General features: G+C 44.9%; 1 long non-coding RNA gene across 1 annotated transcript in view; it reads right to left on the bottom strand.

The window, feature by feature from the left end:
- LOC129135683 (uncharacterized) overlaps positions 1 to 18,399 on the bottom strand; it is a 49,645-nt gene that overhangs the window by 27,168 nt on the left and 4,078 nt on the right. The window contains exons 2-3 of the long non-coding RNA XR_008536678.2: positions 7,712 to 7,806; positions 3,649 to 3,786 (exon numbers count right to left, since the gene is read on the bottom strand). This is a non-coding gene — a long non-coding RNA (uncharacterized LOC129135683). The remainder of the gene's footprint in view (positions 1 to 3,648; positions 3,787 to 7,711; positions 7,807 to 18,399) is intronic.

An 18,399-nucleotide genomic window follows, 5' to 3' on the forward strand; every position in this document is an offset into this window, starting at 1 on the left:
CCTGATTTTGCCTTTTCCCCTTAAGTCTATTGGTTTTACAATTTAGTAAGAAGAAAAAAAGTATGTTTCCTTTTTTTTTTTTTTCATCAAACTTTTAAAAAATACAACCACAACTGTGAAATGGTACATGATTTTTTTAAGGCCCCTATAAAAGGCAGCACAGTATGAATTATATCTTCATCAGTTCAGGTTATGAAATTACTCCAGAGAGTTATCCCTACGGAGACTGGCAGTGCATAGACTGTAACTCAATGGAATTCAATTCCACCCCGAGTTCACAGAAGGTAATTGATGGAAGGAAGCAATAGAAATTGCCTGAACATTCTTCATGCATAATGTCTCTGTTTCCCCCACAATCTCATTTTGCACACAAAACAAACAAAACACAATTCAATCTCCCAAATTGTGTGGCTCCAATTGTTTGCTTCCTTTTAAAAAATCATCCAACCCACATCACCCACAGCCACGGCTCTCCTGTGGGGCAAATTAAGTCTAGTATTGGCAACACGTTTGACCTCCATCCCCCACTCCCCTCCTGCGTCCTGGACTTCCAGCCGTTCTTTGTTTCAGGTGGATCCTTTGTTTGGGGCCATGACAAAAGCACAAGAATTAAACTTTACCAAGAAAAGACCAGCAAACTTGACTTTGATTTCACGTTCCAGGCAATTTGAGAGCAGAACAGCAGATTCCTTTGCCCTTCTTTGCAGCATCTTGAGCAAAACAATTAACAACAACAACAAAAGTTCTCCATACTGACAAGAAAAATGAGATGTAAAGGGTATAGCTCACTAAGTACATAATCAAAATATCTCATTTAATCGCTAGTTTCTCCCAACTCAGAGAACAATTATCATGACACACACTGACATGACTTCAGGGCCCACTGGGAAAACAGACCCAGAAGAAACACAATTGTGTGGGCTTGCATAAGGGTCTGACCCAAAGTTGTGGCTGACCCCTGAGAAGGGTGATCCTCCCCCTCAAACCTAGTTACAACATTCAAGGTAATGGGACAACTTGGATATCATCCAGGCAAATAGAAATTCTCCCTGTGATTGGAGATTCTGGGCAGTGCTACTACCCAAACTCTCTTCTTGGGTACCCAGAGCTTGGTGTCTAAGCTTGGTACACAGAACTTGCTGCCAAATTGGTTGGGTGTGGTGGCTCACACCTATAATTCCAGCACTTTGGGAGGCCAAGGTGGGCGGATCACTTGAGGTAAGGAGTTCGAGACCAGCCTGGCCAACATGGTGAAACCCTGTCTCTACTAAAACTACCAAAATTAGCCAGGCGTGGTGGCTCACACCTGTAATCCCAGCTACTTGGGAGGCTGAGGCATGAGAACCGCTTGTACCTGGGAGGTAGAGGTTGCAGTAAGCCAAGATAGCACCACTACACTGTAGCCTGGGTGACAGAGCAAGCTCTGTCCCCCCTCAAAAAAAAAAAAAAGAAAAAGATCTTGCTGCCAAATTGACAGCAAGTTCTGGGTACCAAGTTGGGGGTCCATCCCTTTTGAGGCAGGACCCCAAGCAGTGGAAAGAGGTACAGAGTCAGGTCTAGACCTCTAGGATGAGCAGAATGGCAAGGTCTTGGCAAGTGCATTACACTTGACTCCACAATTTTTTTATTTTGAGACAGAGTGTTGCTCTTGTTGCACAGGCTGGAGTGCAATGGCACGACCTTGGCTCACCACAACCTCCGTCTCCTGGGTTCAAGTGATTCTCCTGCCTCAGCCTCCTGAGTAGCTGGGATTACAGGCATGCGCCACCACGCCCAGCTAATTTTTTGTGTTTTTAGTAGAGACGGGGTTTCTCCACGTTGGTCAGGCTTGTCTTGAACTCCTGACCTCAGGTGATCCACCTGCCTTAGCCTCCCAAAGTGCTGGGATTACAGGCGTGAGCCACTGTGCCCGGCGTGACTCCACAATTAAGGCAAGACTGAGATGCCAGGAACCAGGGCAGGAATCCAATAGGAGGATAGGGGCAGCCACCCATAGCTTCCTCCAGACATCAAGCTGAGGGGTTGCATACTGCTTCTAGCTCTGCCCACGTGAAGGGATGAGATCTGCAAATATGCAGCTCAAGGAGTGCAGAGTCTCCATGTAGGGTGTGAGCAGGCAGAGGTTGAAAACAAACATAAACCATCCGGGTACATCTATGTCTCCTTTCCCTCCTCTGTGAATATGAAAAAGTGAAGCACGAAGCAGGGATTATTTCTAAACTTGTTAGCTAGATCCTGACAGTTTAGACGTGAGGTATTTCTAACCTCTGTCATTGTAAATTCTGACTCGATGTTTTTCTCTCACTGAGAATCCCTAAGTGTTTATTCTTTTTTTGTCTTGGGTTTTGTTTCCCACTAAGTAAAATTTAAGGAAGGAGTCTAAAGATTTGGTTTCAGACCAATTATCTCAGGTGGTTCGTTAAACTGAGGTCTGTAAAGTGAATCTATAATCGAAGGATGTTCCAAAGGATGCTGCTGACAGAGAACAAAGTGACAACTCAAGCTTACAAAGGTCAATTTCAGTGCTTTTTAGTTAATGCCAAAAGCAACTTGAATCAGCATTGAAACTTTCTTCTAAAGGGCCGTAAGAGTAGGTGTAAATCCATCTTTTATTTTAATTCATTGGTTTACACTGCATAGATTCATTCTCCTCTTCCTACTCCCACACCAGTTGAAATAAATTCAGTTGTTTCTGTCTCAGAGGAAGGTCACATCCATTCTAACTGAACAGGGCCTAAGGCTGATTCTGGAAATGACTCTGTAGCAGAACATACCTGCTAAATATTTGTGGTGTCTTTAGACAGATAGAATGTAGCAGGTTCAGAATAAAAGAAATATAGCACTTTCTTTTTAAAAATTTTTTTACATTAAAAAAATTTTTTATTTTGTAGAGTCAGGGTCTCACTATGTTGCCAAGGCTGGTCTTGAACTCCTGGGCTGAAGCAGTCTTCCCGCCTTGGCCTCTGAAAGTGCTGGGATTACAGGTGTGAGCCATCACACCTGGCCCAAAATAGAACCCTTTCAAAAGCCTGTTAGTTTTGTATAATTTTAACAGAGGCAGAGATATTCATTATTCATTATTACCCATTATTTTTTCCAGAAATGTTTCCTAAAAGGCTCTTATGTTCCAGATCAAGTGCTGTGTGCTGGGGATTCAAAGGTGAAACTTAGCCTTGCCCTTGAGGAGCCCACAGTCCAGGAGAGATTGAGGGAGACTCAGAGCTAAATAATGAAAACTCCCCATAAGGGAGACTTCTGAGAGGACAGCACTGATTGCCCAAAAGGCCAAAAAGGTTTCCTAGTGAACGTGGGGGTGAAGCTAATCACAGAGGGCATTTTTCTTTCTGAAATGAGAATAGACCTAAAAACAAAACAAAACAAAACAAAACAAAACCTGTCAACCATGAGGTCCAGCACAAGCTGAGAGTGACACAAAGCTGGCTAGGGCCAACGACAACCGCGAAAGCAGGAGAGGATCGAAACACGATGTAGGCTGAAAATACTTTTAAAAAATTGAAAATATTTTCAAAAGCAGGTGAGGAAACAAGAATCACTCGTTGATCCTTTTGATCAGGCCACATTGGGATGTGTGAATCTCCTGCTACTTTGAATTGATCAAAGTACTGATCATTTAACTTTTCTACTTACCCCGTAGCTCTTGGTTGGATTTTGTTCTTTGTGTGGACGGCTTGTGATTTAATAGCAAGTGTGGGTAGATTTCAACTGGGCTCTCTGCGTCTGAGCAGCCTCTCCTCTCAGCCTCATATAGCAGGTGCCACTACAGCCCTGGAAGGTAAATATGAATGTCACTAGACGTCTCTGAAACCACAGACTTTTAAAACTGACTTCCTATCAGACTCTGTAGGGCCCTGGTCTCTGAAGGTAAGAAATTTTCAACCCTCCAGTTCCTGTGGCTTTTGAGAGAACATCCCAGGAGGACTCTACAGGACCAATGATGATGGGTAAAATTAAATCAGCCCATGAGTCCCAAACATTGCAGTTACAGTTACAAGTATCATTCATTATCAATATACTCCCCAAGAATTAAATTGAGATGTATAAGTGTGCATATGCGTGTGCACACAAGTGTGTACGTGTAATCAATATGAGTAATTTCCATCCCGGGTCTGGTTTTTACACTTCATTTTTCCAGTCCCTGAGAGCCCTAAAAAATCTAGTGTCCCATAACCCAACAGAATGCTAAGAAGTTAATGCTTTTGTTGTTTACACTTATATCACACTTCTCTGTCACTTTCTTCTCTGGGACTCCTGCAGTAAGTATTTGGGTGCTAAACATTAATATTTTTTAACAAACAACATGTTGCAGAGTCATTTGTACCTTCCCATATGGTTGATATATAATATTCATCTTCTACCCCTTTCTGGGAAAATACAAAGCAATGACGTGAGATGCTTCAGTCTCAGGTCCCTGAACTTGCCAGTACATGACGGGGGGCCTTGGCCTTGGATGGAGAATGTTTTGCTCATCCTGGAATGTTCCTCTCCCCCTCACTCTAAGAACCTGGATAGTGGTCCTGAACTTCTGAATCCCTCCTCCTCACCAAGTCCCTTGGGGGTGCACCTCGTTCCTGAGAAGTGCTGCAGGTAGGTACCTTCTACTGGAAAATGGGGCAGAGGCCAAGGTAGAATGGAAAAGAGACTCCTGGGATTCACAATGAGGACATGGAGACCCTGAACTGTTGGATTTGAAAAAGGTGAGGGGCTCATTGAAAGGAAGCAACCAGCCAAAAACAGTGAAATTTGTGAACTTGTGTCATGTTCCAACTTTGTCACATCCTGTGCTTGCGAGGTGTGGATCAGACTGTAATTCCATCTGAACATGGCAGAAATGCAGTGGCTGACTCAGACCTGTATTTTAGCAAGTTCTGTGTCTCTTCCTTTGTAGTCTTTCTAATTGTGCTGCTGCCGTTGGCCGCCTCTCCAGCTTCCAGGGTGGCTGTGTGATTTCTAACATCCTCTGCTGACTTCCCAGATGCTGAGCCAATGCTACGTCCTTCCCACTTGCCACTGGCAAGACACAAGGACCTCCCATTATTCTCAAGTCCAGCATTCAGCAACCCCAGGCTTGAGTCCCAGCTCTGCCACCTATGACCTATGTGATCTTGAGCAAAAGTACCCAAATCTCCTTAGCCTCATTGTTTTTCCATGATAACATAGTCTCAATCCAATAGGAGTTTCGTAAGGACTAAGCGAGAGCAAGCTTTTTAAGTTGCTTGGCCCAAATCCCACCCTGAAGTAGTTCAATATACATGTGCTGTTTTTCACAGGATGATTTTATATTAGGTGGTTATATAGCATCTGTAACAGTCCACCTTCCCACTCTGATGTGGTGATTTTGGCAGAGGCAATGGCTGGGAATGAGTCTCCATGGTTAGGAACTTCGCTCTCCAGGATGACTCAGGGACCAAAACAGTCACGTTGTAATGCTAAGCCTGTGCGGAGCTTCTTAGGGGTAGGAGGCATAGAATACATCATGTGCCACTGAGCTAAAGAATTGCCATGCCATGCAGTGGTCACACTCTATTCTGTCAGTCACTGGTTTGAATAGACCTAGGAGAAATGCTTCCATACATCAAGACAGCCAGACCAAATCCTGATGCAAAGCCCAAGGCTAGCAGACTCAGAGCAAGTTCAAAAGGTGAGAAAAGAATGGAGTTACCTCGCTCTGTGACTGTGATGGTCTTAGTTAACCAATCTTGGGCCCCAGAATCCTTGGGACGGTCATGGTCAATTGAGCTGTGGATACCACACCCTTCACTGGGTCCCAAAATCCACTCAGGCTTCCCTTCCCACATGTTTCTGGAACACCCTCCATCTCCAGCAAGAGTTCTCAGATAGCCTGCCAATGAGTCTTGGTGTGGCTGGTCCCCAAGGTGGGCTGCCCAGCTTCAGAAGCCACCTCCTCTCTGGCCCTGGGACACCAGCCTTCTGCTGCAGGTCACCTCATCCTATAGCAGCTAAGCTCCTCCCTTCACTCACTGTCTTGTAAATGGACCAAGACCCTTCCCTTAACTCCCTGCAGCAATTGCTGAGACCAGATTTTGAAATTGTGGACAAGACTTGACTGATGCTATTGGGGCTAACAGGAGAGAAATATAACATAGACACTTGGAATACAACTGCAACGAGAGGGGGTCAGACCAGCCTTCCTGCTCAGTTTCCAGTCTTCTATGGTCCCCCAAAGACAGAGGGTGAGCTATGCTTCCTCTCCCTTCATCCCCTACCAAAAAGCCACACTCAGAGACCCAGATGTCCCTCAATCCTAACCCAAAATAAACATCACCCAGCAGATCACCATGTCTCAGTCTAAGACATCTGCCTCCAAGTTAAATTGCCTCCCAGTTCGACCCTCAGACCCGGGCTACCTGCCTCCACACAGGTTTAATCCAAGAGCCCACCCAGAGGCTTTTAGAAAACAATGATGTCTCCCCCAAAAGTAAATTGATGCATTCACAAAAATGGCTAGCAGCTTTTAAACCATTTTTCTAGTTCCTACTTATCAGGATTTCAAAATCTTAGAGCTGGTTGCACCAAGGACACTGTTAAAATAGGAGCTGCTCTATCACTGAAATCACTTCTAAAAAAAAGAAACTGCAAAGGACTCAGGTTTCCATCAGCCGAGCTTTCACGATGAGTGTCCTATGCAGGGCCATTTGGCCACATAGACACAAACCCTCTGCACTGAAGCGTCCTGTTCTTTGTTTCCATTCTTTCACGATGAGTGTCCTATGCAGGGCCATTTGGCCACATAGACACAAACCCTCTGCACTGAAGCGTCCTGTTCTTTGTTTCCATCCTTTCACTCCCTCCTCGGTGGCAGGGCTGTTCTCGCACGCTTTGTGCCCTGCGTAATTGCTCTGCTGAGAGCCGATGAGTCACCCATCACCACTTCTTTTTTTCTTTCTTTCCTTGCGTCAGCTGAAGTTAGTCAATATAATGTGCCACTATAATGTTCAGGATACTGTAAAGAAAATCTCTTATTTTTATTTTTATTTTTGTAAAAACTCCAGCTTAGCTGGTCTTTGGAAAATAACTGGAAGGATCTAGTATTTTCCGCAAGTTGAAGCACTCTCGAGATGTTTCCTATGTTTTAATTCTTTGGCAAATGCCAGTTTCTTATACGATATAGGAGAAAAGAATTGATTAAAAATATGTGTTTTGAATCAAAACTGACTCAGTTAAAAATATATATATGTAACTTAGTCATGCAACCTGCTAGGCACCATTTGTAGGTAGCTCCACGGAAGAGCTCCCTCCAGTTGGAATCCCATTTCCAGTTTGAGATACCTTAGCACATCTCCCAGCCCCTCCCCCCCACCAGGGTCCTGATGCCCCATCTATGGAAGCTGGACTTTCCCTATACGTGCCCAGAGCCCTGGGAGCAAGAGTGAGCTTTGGAGGGGACAGGGTAGGGAACCCCAGGGCTCCTCCCAGGGTTCTGGACAAAGAAGAAGAAAGTCCTGGAGTCCGTGAAGAAAGAACTAGGTTATTTATGGGAGAAATAAAACATCAGAAAGTACGTAAATATTTGAATAAACTTGTCTCAATAGCTTAATTGGAATATTAGTTTTGACATCTTTCATTCTCTCCCCGTCTTCACCAAACATCCAGCAAAGCTTGGGTAACTCCTTCCTGAGAGCCAGGGGATGTGGAGATGATTGAGATCTGACCTTTGCTCCTGAAAACTTACCCAGACCATAGGGGTCCAGTGACCACCATTGTGATGGGGATGCTGTGAACAAGGGAAGCAGAGCTTGCTAAGACAACAGACAGGACAGGAGGAGCCTATACAAAATGGAGAGATCAGAAAAAGTTTCGTTAGTGCCTGATCATTAAGTACCAGGCAATGTGCCCTACCAAAAAGAGATGCATGTCTACCAACATGCCACTTCCTAAATCCCAGCTCACATTTAACAAGCTCTTTTAGTGACACTAGAATTTTGTGAATTAGATTTGTACCAAAACTAGCCCCACTCTGATCCCCAGAACCACACAAGATGATGACAGCCGTAGGTGTGGAATCCAGCCTTCCTGGGAGAAGTAGGGCAGGAACAACCCACTGACAGCCAGTGTGAGAGCAGCATTTGCAGCCCGGGTTACCTGCTCCACACTGGTTCTGCAACCCAGCTTCCTGCCACAGACCTGCCCATCTAGGTCTGGGAACGCTGCGCGCACGCGCACACACACACACACACACACACACACACACACACACCCCAGATCTGGAGGGGCAGGTGCTTAATGCATTTTGTTCCACAGCAGGTGAGCAGCGCAATCTAATTCTTGACTCATAGATCAGGGTGGGAAGCGGACTTCCACTGAAAGCATGCCCTCCTCTCTCTGTGACGCCTGCATTCAGCCAGGAGCCCTGCGCATGAGATAGCAAGATTAATGAAAGTCTGACTAGCAGGCTCGTGGGCAGGGGGGAGTTCAGCCTATAATTGGAAAAATCAAGCAGTAGATCAGTGTTTTCCAAAGAGAAGTCTCCTTTGTTCTAAAATAGCAATTCGGTGTTTAGTTAAAAGACATGCCCTGGTGACCCCTAATAACTCTTAGCGGGTTCCTTTATGCCTCTAATAGAAGCTGCAGCTCTTTGGCTCATTTTAAATTACTACCAAGTGTTGTGTAGGTTGGGGCTTCTTGAAGGAAAAACAATTAATTGGAGAGGAAAAGCTATTCCTTAGCAACCACAGATAAAGGCAGTTCCCTTAATATAATCTGAGATGGAATCTAGCTCAGTAGAGCTGGGGCAAAAAATAGCTTTTCTCTGATCAAGGTGCCTGAGTTGCAATTAAAGGAAATTAGGGAGGCCCTGGCTTCAGGATGCTTAAGACCACAGACAGCATTGCCCATGGGGAACACCCCTCATGACAGCGGAACATAGACATAAAGGGGCATCCAGCATCATGCAGCCAGGACGTCAGGACATGGTCATTATCACAGTCCTTTGGCTAATGTGTATTTTTAATCCCCCTCTTTTCCCAATTACAATAAAGCTGAAAGGAGAGTGATTTTAGCAGTCTGAGTAACCATGTTGACAGGGTAATCGTCCACGATGACATTGGTTCTTGCATCTGCAGAATATGATTGAAATTGAATAGTATGCACTTAGTTATGCAAGCTCCATCCAAATAAGATTAGAGACAGGTTCTAAAATGCACTGTGAACTTCCAGATAAATAATAAGAACTTCCAGATAAATAATAAGAACTTCCAGATAAATAATAAAATAGGGAAGAGAGCACAATAAAGGTAAACACTATGGGACAAGGCCAGAGAGCAAAGTGAGCACAGCAAACACATGACCGTAGGGGCCCACGCAATTGTGTATGTGCATTAACTGAGGTTAGTATCCCAAATGCACTCACACTACACCCTGTAGTATGTAGCTCTGTGTGTGTGTGTATATGTGTGTGTGTGTACATGCACACTGAAGAAGATCCACCAGGTTGAGTAGCAATTGTGACCCACAGGGATCTACCCATAATTCCCACATTGGCTTTCTCTGCCTGCCTTAATGCAAGGCTCAGCAAAACTTCCCACTTTCTGGAAAGAATCTATTCCCATCTAAACAATAGTCAACTTACATCGATGAAAATTTCATAAGAAAGTTAGAGAAACTTTTTTTTTCCATCACGTATACCACAGTGAATGCTCTGAATCTTCATGTAATATTTGATTTCTCCCCAGCCTTTCATCAAGGGGTCTCTCATTTTCTCTTGCAGCTCTCATCCTCAAGATTCCAGTGTTTCAGCTCCAAAAATCCTCTTCTGGGCCTCCTATCTCACGCTTTTTTTCAATTGCATCCTACAAACTCACATAACTCCTTGTCCAGACTCACATAACAAAGATCCCAGTTGCAGGATCTGCTCATTTCGAGAAGCAGAAACTTGCTAAGTACAGTGCCTCATGCCTATAATGCCTATAATATCAGCTACTCAGGAGGCTGAGACAGGAGGATTATTTGAGGCCAGGAGTTTGAGACCAGCCTTGGCCGTACAGCAAGACCTTATCTCTTTAAAAATAATTTAAAAATTAGCTGGGAATGAAAAAAAAAAAAGCCAAGGTAACATATAAATAACCATAACATTTTGTCCTATCCAATTTATCAAGAAGGATTTTGGCATAGAGTTTGGAAATAACATCTGACAAAGCAACAGCCCATGGTTAACCCTGTATCTTGGTAGGTATGCATTTCAAAGGAACAGGGCAAGTTCTGGATAATATTTCTTCTAGAGACTTCCTTCATGATGTTGCAGGGAGTCCGTGACCACATTGATGTCTGCCTCTAGGTCACTGTCACTGCTACACAAACATCCAGGCCTGTTTCATCTTTACTTATCCCTTAAACAAAATGCAATCCAAAAAATCCTGGGGTTCTTCAGTAAGACCATGTTTGTTTTTAGTCGAGTTCACATCCAGATGTAAAAGGCTATGGCTTTTTTTGCCTCCAACATTCTCATTACTAGTCAGAAGTGTAAATTAATTCATGCTTAAAATAGGAAATGGCCTGACTGCCCACAACTCTCTGAGTGATTCATGAATCAATTGGACGGGGTTCTCTCTAATCTGTCCACACTCTCTCCCTGTTCTGTTTGTAACACTTTCTCTGCAGTGTTAGAAGTTAAGTCTGTGACCATTAACAGCAGAGACGGATCCCTCTGCTCTGGACTCATCAGAATGGTGCCCCCACCAGACAAACACACAAGCCCCAGGCCTCACTCACACTTAACCAATAAGGCAGGAACCTCAGAGACAAGTACTTTGCTGAGCTTGACAGAGTCCCAGCAGAAGTAAAATGCTGGCGATTTATATGGAGTCCCAGAGTTCATCCAAATATTAATTGGTATTAGAATTACGGCATTTTAGAGCTACAAGGGAGCTTATTGATGATGTAGTTAAACATCACAGAGTTCCTGAAGAGACTCAGGGAGAATGAGTGAATTAATTAAGAGACTTTGGCTTCTGTGAGCCAGAGAAGGGCCTGATCTCAGGTGGGCAGCTCAACTCTTGCTGGGCAACTGCAAGGGCTGTTCAGGCCAGAAAAGCCTGAGGGCCTGGGAGAGACTAGCTCAGAATCGTGTCATATTTAGTAGGCAGAATAAATGTCCTCCTCTGAGACCACTGAATAAAAATCAAGTTGTTTTCCCAGAACCTTCCTTCTCTGGTCACTTCCTCAAAATGAAGAATTGCCCGTGGCCAGGAGAAACTGTAGGTGGAGAGATGGAACCCTGTGGGAAAGTTCCTGTCAGTTCTCAACCTGGAGAGGTCATTAAGGCTCCACCAGCCTCAGAAACAGGAAGGAGGATAATAAGAACCAATACTTGTACAGGACTTAGAATGTACCAGACGCCCTATAAGTGCTTCACATACGTGACCCTACGTACCCTCTTCTTCCAAGCTTGGGTTTGAGCCCAGCAGTCTGTCTCCTGGGGCTGCTCCTAACCCCTTCAGGTCCCATATCACCTGAATGTTGAGTTTTAGGAAAGGACTGAGGTGACTCACATACAGGATATGCCACAGCCTGGCACCTCAACAAACATGGAATCTGTCACCATTACTGCTGCTATTGCTATTTTTCTTCTCCAGTTCGGTAAATGTTAATGGCAGGGGCATAACCTCATCCCTGGGGGATCTCTCCTCATTGGCTTACTTTGCTCTCATCTCAAACCTTTCGGAGGCTGGAATCAGGACCTATCCATTCAAATTCCAGATGTGTTACTTGCGCCTAATTGCAGAACTCCTCCCTTTGCTCTGATACAAACTTAAAGAGCAGGGAGGCTGAGGTTCTGAAAGAACTAAACCTTTGAAATTCCAATGAGAAGATTAAAATGTGAAACCACTTAAGGGCCTGCACTTTGACAGACTGTCTGTCAGTGTGACTCAGCCATCTGATCTTCCTGGGCCTGAAGGAAAAGACATTTTTGTCCTTCCCTCAGGTAGATAACTCACTTCCTTGAAACACGTCACTGGTGTGGAAAAGTGGGTTTGAAGAAAATCATTCTTGACATCTCTATTTGGCAGCAGTGTTTCTACAGTGCTACTATTCATCCTTGATGCAAAATTGTGTGTTTTGATCTTGGCCCTACCCTCAATGACAAAATTTCAAAGAGATAGAAAACTAGGCTAGAGTTTCCCTAGTTATGAGATTTGCAAATGTGTAATGGAGTTGAATCTTCAAGGCGTGCTCTTCCATCAAGCTACATAACCCCAAAGGCACCATGTCTGGGAAGCCACCCACAGTGATTTTACACACTTGTCGTAATATGAATGTGAGCACACACAGTGCACCAGTCACCCTTTTGCAATGAAATACAGGATTACAATTAAATAACATACTTTTATGAAACACAAATGATAACCACTTGCTTTTTAAATGAGAAATAACAAAAGTTGAGACCAGAAGTAAAGAACTGCCGTATGTAAGCACCAGTTGGGGGCTACTTCCTTTGAAGCCTCAAGGGCAGCCAGTGAGAGCAGACAGAACAGAAACTTTGAAGCCAGACAGACTAGAGTTTCAATCCTGAAGCAGATCAATTTCTCCGCGTGACCTCAGGCAAATCACTGGATTTCTCTGAGCCGAAGTTTCCTCATCTATTTAAATAATCCTTTTCTGGGGTCATCACAAGGCAAGATCACATGTCCTCACACAGGGTGAACAATTCATCAACAGTGCTTTCCCTTCTTTCTTGGAATTCAAATGGACTAGGGTGAGGGAGTGGTCACTGTTATTTGCATAGGCATGGGGGGAGGCAAGAAGCTTGGGGGAAAGGGAAAATGTGCAGTGTGCTCTGCCCCACTGAGGGAAAGTGTATTAGCCTGTTCTCATGCTGCTATAAAGGACTGCCCAAGACTGGATGATTTATAAAGGAAAGAGGTTTAATTGACTCACAGTTCCGCATGGCTCGGGAGGCCTCAGGAAGCTTACAATCATGGCAGAAGGGGAAGCAAACATATCCTTTGACGGCAGGAAGAAGTGCCAAGCAAAAGGGGGAAAAGCCCTTTATAAAACCGTCAGATCTTGTGAGAACTCACTCACTATCACGAGAACAGCATGAGGGTAACTGCCCCGATGGTTCAATGACCTCCCACCAGGTCCCTCCCACGACACATGGGGATTATGGGAAGTACAATTCAAGATGAAATTTGGGTGGAAACACAGCCAAACCACACCAGAAGGGAAATCTCAGAAGAACCCAGAATTTGGGCTCCCCCGGACTTTGTCCCTGGTGCAATCCTTCTACACTTTAAACTGCAGAGCATCCTATCCAAGGACTCCTTGCTGAGGCTCCTCCTGCCCAGGACATCTGAGTGTCCCTGAACACTCTCCTCTCAGATCACTGCAGCTCTCAGGGTCCTGGCTCCTCTTTTTCTTCTTGTGGGTTTAAAAAAAACAATTCTAAAGAAGAACAGAGGTTTTCTGTTTTATCTTCACACATAACCAGAGAAAGACTTGCTATGGTTTGAGTATTTGATGTCTCCAAACCTCATAGTGAATTCTGATCCCCAATGTTGGAGGTAAGGCCTGATGGGGGTGTTTGGGTCATGGAAGCAGATTCCTCATGAATAGCTTGGTGATGTCCTATGGTCATAAGTGAGTTCTCGCTCAATTAGTTCCAGTGAGAGCTGGTTGTTAAAAAGAGCCTGGCCCCTCCCCACCATCTCTCTCTTGCTTACTCTCTCTATGTGATCTCTGCATATGCCAGCTCCCTCCACCTTCCACCATGAGTGGAAGCAGCCTGAAGCCTTAACCAGATACAGATGTCAGCACCATGCTTCCTATAGCCTGCAGAACTGTGAACCAAATAAACCTCTTTTCTTTATAAATTACCCAGCCTTAGGTATTCCTTTATAGCAACACAAATGGACTAAGACAGAACCTAACAGTATTTTATTTCTTGTTTTCCCTTTCTCATCCTCCTTGCCCTCCTCCCTGACTCATCAGTTTTTCTTGATTTTTCATCTGCTTTGAAATGAACAGGGCTGGTGTTCCCAGTTGAGGACCCAGGCAAACACATGTAGTGTGTGTCTATGTGGGGGCTGCTCACATCCACCCACACTTCCTGCTTCAGCTACTTCTTCCATGGTTTCCCTTCCCTCAGTGGGGCAGAGTACACAGCACATTCTCCCTTCCCCCACGCCTCTTGCCTCCCCACATGCCTACCCAAATAACAGAGACCACTCCCCAGCTCCAGCCCTCCCCACCCTCCCATGCCTCTTCAGCCACTTAGGGGAAGGTGTGGATCTCCACAAGCTGTGAAATTAGAAAGTCAGTTGCTATATACCCATGAAAATGTAGATGACAGCAGTGAGACTCAAACAGTTTCAATGGCATAACTTGATAGTTGCAAAAGAGAGCTGTGTAGTGAGTAAATGGTGGTCTCCCAAAATACATACGTCCCTGTCTCAGAACCTGTGAATGTGGCTTTTTTTGGAAGACGTGTCTTTGCAGATGTAATTAAATTAAGGATCTCATGGTGAGAGCATTCTGAGTTATGCAGGTGGGCCCTAAATCCAGTGATGAGGCCCTTATAAGAGTGAGGCAGAGGGAGATTATGCAGACAAAAGAAAAGGCTGTGTGAAGAAGGAGGCAGAGACTAGAGTGATGTGGCCATAAGTCAAGGGACACCTGGAGCCACCAGAAGCTGGAAGAGGCAAGACAGACAGAATCTCCCAGAGCCTTCAGAGGGAGCACGGCCCTGCCAACACCTTGATTTCACACTTCTGGCCTCCAGGACTGTGAGAGAATGCTTTTCTGTAATTTCAAGCCACCAACTTTACGGTAATTTGTTACAGTAGCCCTAGAAAATCAATATGAGAGCCTTGAAATCCAGCTCTGTTGCTTATAATGATAAACTATACGATCCCATACCATGACATCAGGACCACAGTAGCTTTAGAAAGGAATAGGGTCAAGGCCTTAGACCTCAGCCTCATCTGCCTTACCTTCCCCATGAGCAAGTGAAACCCAACAAACAAAAACCATTGGCTTTTCTGAGAGAGATCAGCCCAAATTGTAGGCTGAGCAAAAGTTCAAGGGCCCCTGAAAGAGACAAAGAGTCTGCATGGATGTTTGACATAATCAAACCATTCCTCTGCACAAACGGGGAGAGCCGCAGAGCATAGCTCACTGCAAATTGAGAGAGGACTGATTCCTTCCAGGCAATCACTTGAGCAAACACCAACTATTAAGTAATGATCTCAAGGTTGGGTACGGTGGCTCATACCTGCAATCCCAACACTTTGGGAGACCAAGGTGGGAGGGTCACTTGAGGCCAAGAGTTCGAAACCGACCTGAGCAACACAGCAAGACTCCATTTCAACAGAAAACAAAAAACAGTAATTAGCTGGGTGTGGTGGCGTGTGCCTATAGTCCTAGATACTTGGGAGGCTGAGGTGGGAGGAGAGCTTGAGCCCAGGAGGTTGAGGCCACAATGAGCTATGATCACACCACTGCTCTCCAGCCTGGGTGACAGAGTGAGACTCTGTCTCACTAAAAAAAAAAAAAAAAAAAAAAAAAAAAAGGAATGATCTCAAGAACACCCACTCTCTATTTGCTTTTCAAAAGCTTCATTCATACACATCTGAAAGGATAAAGCAAGTTTGCTCTTCCTGAAATATATGAGCCAGGATCATTTCCTGCACCTTTTTTCTATCCTATCACATCTTTTCTCCAGGTTCCCTGGTGGCCTCAAGTCAATTTCAACTCCTAAGCAGGAGGCTGTGCAATCACATGAATGTCACCCTCCTGCCACTCCTGGCTGTTGCCTGTGAGCAGCTACAAAGGCTCATCAGCCCACATATTGCCACTGTCTCCTCCTACCTCAAAAACTCTTCTTTAAAGGGTGCTGGTATTTGAAACCTGTTCTGAATAGCTCTGTGGCAAAACCTCAGCCTTTGTCTCTGGGTATAGTGGCCATGGACTACAATGGGGAAAATCCTGGAGGCAAGAGAGCTAGGTGTTCATTGCAGCAGTCAAGATGATTTGGGCGGCAAAGAACAGAAAATTCTGGGTCAAAATGGCTTAACCACTAAGCAATGTATTAGCTCACACAACCGGGAGCTCAGAAGTGAGTGGCGGCAAGCCAGGTAAAAATCAGCTGCTCAAGATGTCATCATGGAAGCCAGGCACAGTGACCCATGCCTGTAATCCCAGTTCCTTGGGAGGCCGAAGCAGGAGCCTCACTTGAGGTCAGGGGTTCAAGACCAGCCTGGGCAATATGGCAAGACCCTGTCTCTACAAAAACAAAATATAATAATTAACTGGGTATGGTGGTATGTGTCTGTAGTCCTAGCTACTTGGGAGGCTGAGGCAAGAGGATTGTTTGAGCCCAGGAGTTCAAGGCTGCAGTGAGCTATGACTGCCCCACTACATTCCAGCCTAGGTAACAGAGTAAGACTCTGTTACCTTTAAAAAATAAAATAAAATAAAATAAAAATTTTAAGATATTATCATGGGCTAGGCGCAGTGGCTCATGCCTGTAATCCCAGCACTTTGAGAGGCAGAGGTGGCTGGCTGATCACCTAAGGTCAGGAGTTCAAGACCAGCCTGGTCAACATGTTGAAACCCCATCTTCACTAAAAATGCAAAAATTTAGCCATGCGTGATGGTGCCATGTGCACCTATAATCCAAGCCACTCAGGCAGGAGGCTGAGGCAGGCGAATCACTTTAACCCAGGAGGCGGAGGTTGCAGCAACCCAAGATCGCGCCACTGCACTCCAGCCTGGGTGACAGAGCGAGACTCTGTCTCAAAAAAAAAAAAAAAAAAAAAAAACAAAGAGATTATCATGGACCCAAATTCTTTTCATTTCTCTGCTGAGCTTTCCTCAGAGTCAACTTCACCCTAGGCTGGTTTCTTGATTGATTGTAATAGTTACCAGTCCAAATGAGTTTTACATATGTCCTCACTTAGGTCTGGATGGAGAGTACAACAGGGAAATGTCTCCACTGACGATGGGCTACATCCTTCCTTTCAGGCTGACTGAGCTGATTTAGGTCACGAGTCCACCTTGACCAGTAACAGTCACCAGGGCAATACCTTATGAGATTGGCTTAGACTTCTCACTTTTCTCCTTTTGAGCTGAGAGTAGTTCATGAGTAGAGCTCGCTAAGCTAAGGTTCTGATAGGAAAGAGAAATTGTATCATGAACATTGGGTACATAAAGTTTCCAGCGTGCTAGTCCTGGCTCTGTACCTTGCTAGTTACATGATCTTGAGCAAGTCATTTGACCCCTTTGACTTTTGCATTGAAATTTAAAAAGTAGAGTGATGTCTGCCCACAGAAGGATCAAAAGAGGTGGTGAAAATAAAAGCACTTTTTAAACTGTAAGTTCTGTACAAAAGAGACACACAGGATTGGTCTCTCCCACTGTCCTCAGCTCATGGTGCACAGATATGCCCCAGTACAAAAGGTGCCTACTCTCACCACACCCCAGACTCCAAAGCATTTAGCAAAACAGGCCTGGGAGTAGAGTTACCAGATTTAGCAAGTAGAAATACAGGATGCCTAGTTACATCTAAATTTCAGATAAGTAATTTTTAGTGTGAAGTATGCCCCAAATATTGCATGGGATATATACTAAAAAATGATTCACTGTTTATCTGACATTCAAATGTAACTGAGCATCCTGTATTTCATGTGGCAACTCTACCTGGGAGAGGCCTGGCCAAAAACAAGTCCTGGCCTGAACTTCTGTGCTGGTTTCTACTCTCTTTTTCATTTAACCCCTGGTTGGTGTCTTTCTCAGCAATTCTCACCCTGATCACTCCCACTTCTGATGTTCCCCCTAAAACCAGGATACACTTTCTTCCCTGTCTCAGGTGATGGCTTCATTCATCCAGATGCTCAGTTCCCAGCACTGGAGCCGTCCCTGATTCTTCCCTTTCCCCCACAGCCCATTTACAGTCCTGGTTCTGTTGTCCCTGCAGGACTAACAGATTCTCACCACTTCCACCTCTGCTGCCCTGTCCCTGCAAGGAATCTCTTTGCACTGCAGCAGTCACCTCCTGACCATTCTCCCAGTTTTGGGGGAACTGACTCATCAAGTCATGTCTTTGCCTGCTTAAAATCTTTGCCTGATGGCGCATGCCTGTAATCCCAGCTACTCGGGAGGCTGAGGCAGGAGAATCGCTTGAACCTGGAAGGCAGAGATTGTGGTGAGCCGAGATCAGGCCATTGCACAACAAGAAAAAAAAGAAGAAATCTTTGCCGGTCCACTGGAGGCTCTTAGAATAAAATCCAAGCTCTGTATTGTGGCCTAGAAGACCTTACCCAAGTCAGGCCCTGCACTTTTCTCCTCTCCCATCTCACTGGTCTTCATTCTTGTCCTTGAAATGCTGAGCTCATCTCCATCCCCTGGATGTATGCATGTGTATAA

This window comes from Pan troglodytes, chromosome 7 (genome assembly GCF_028858775.2).
Source record: "Pan troglodytes isolate AG18354 chromosome 7, NHGRI_mPanTro3-v2.0_pri, whole genome shotgun sequence".
Lineage (NCBI taxonomy): Eukaryota > Metazoa > Chordata > Mammalia > Primates > Hominidae > Pan > Pan troglodytes.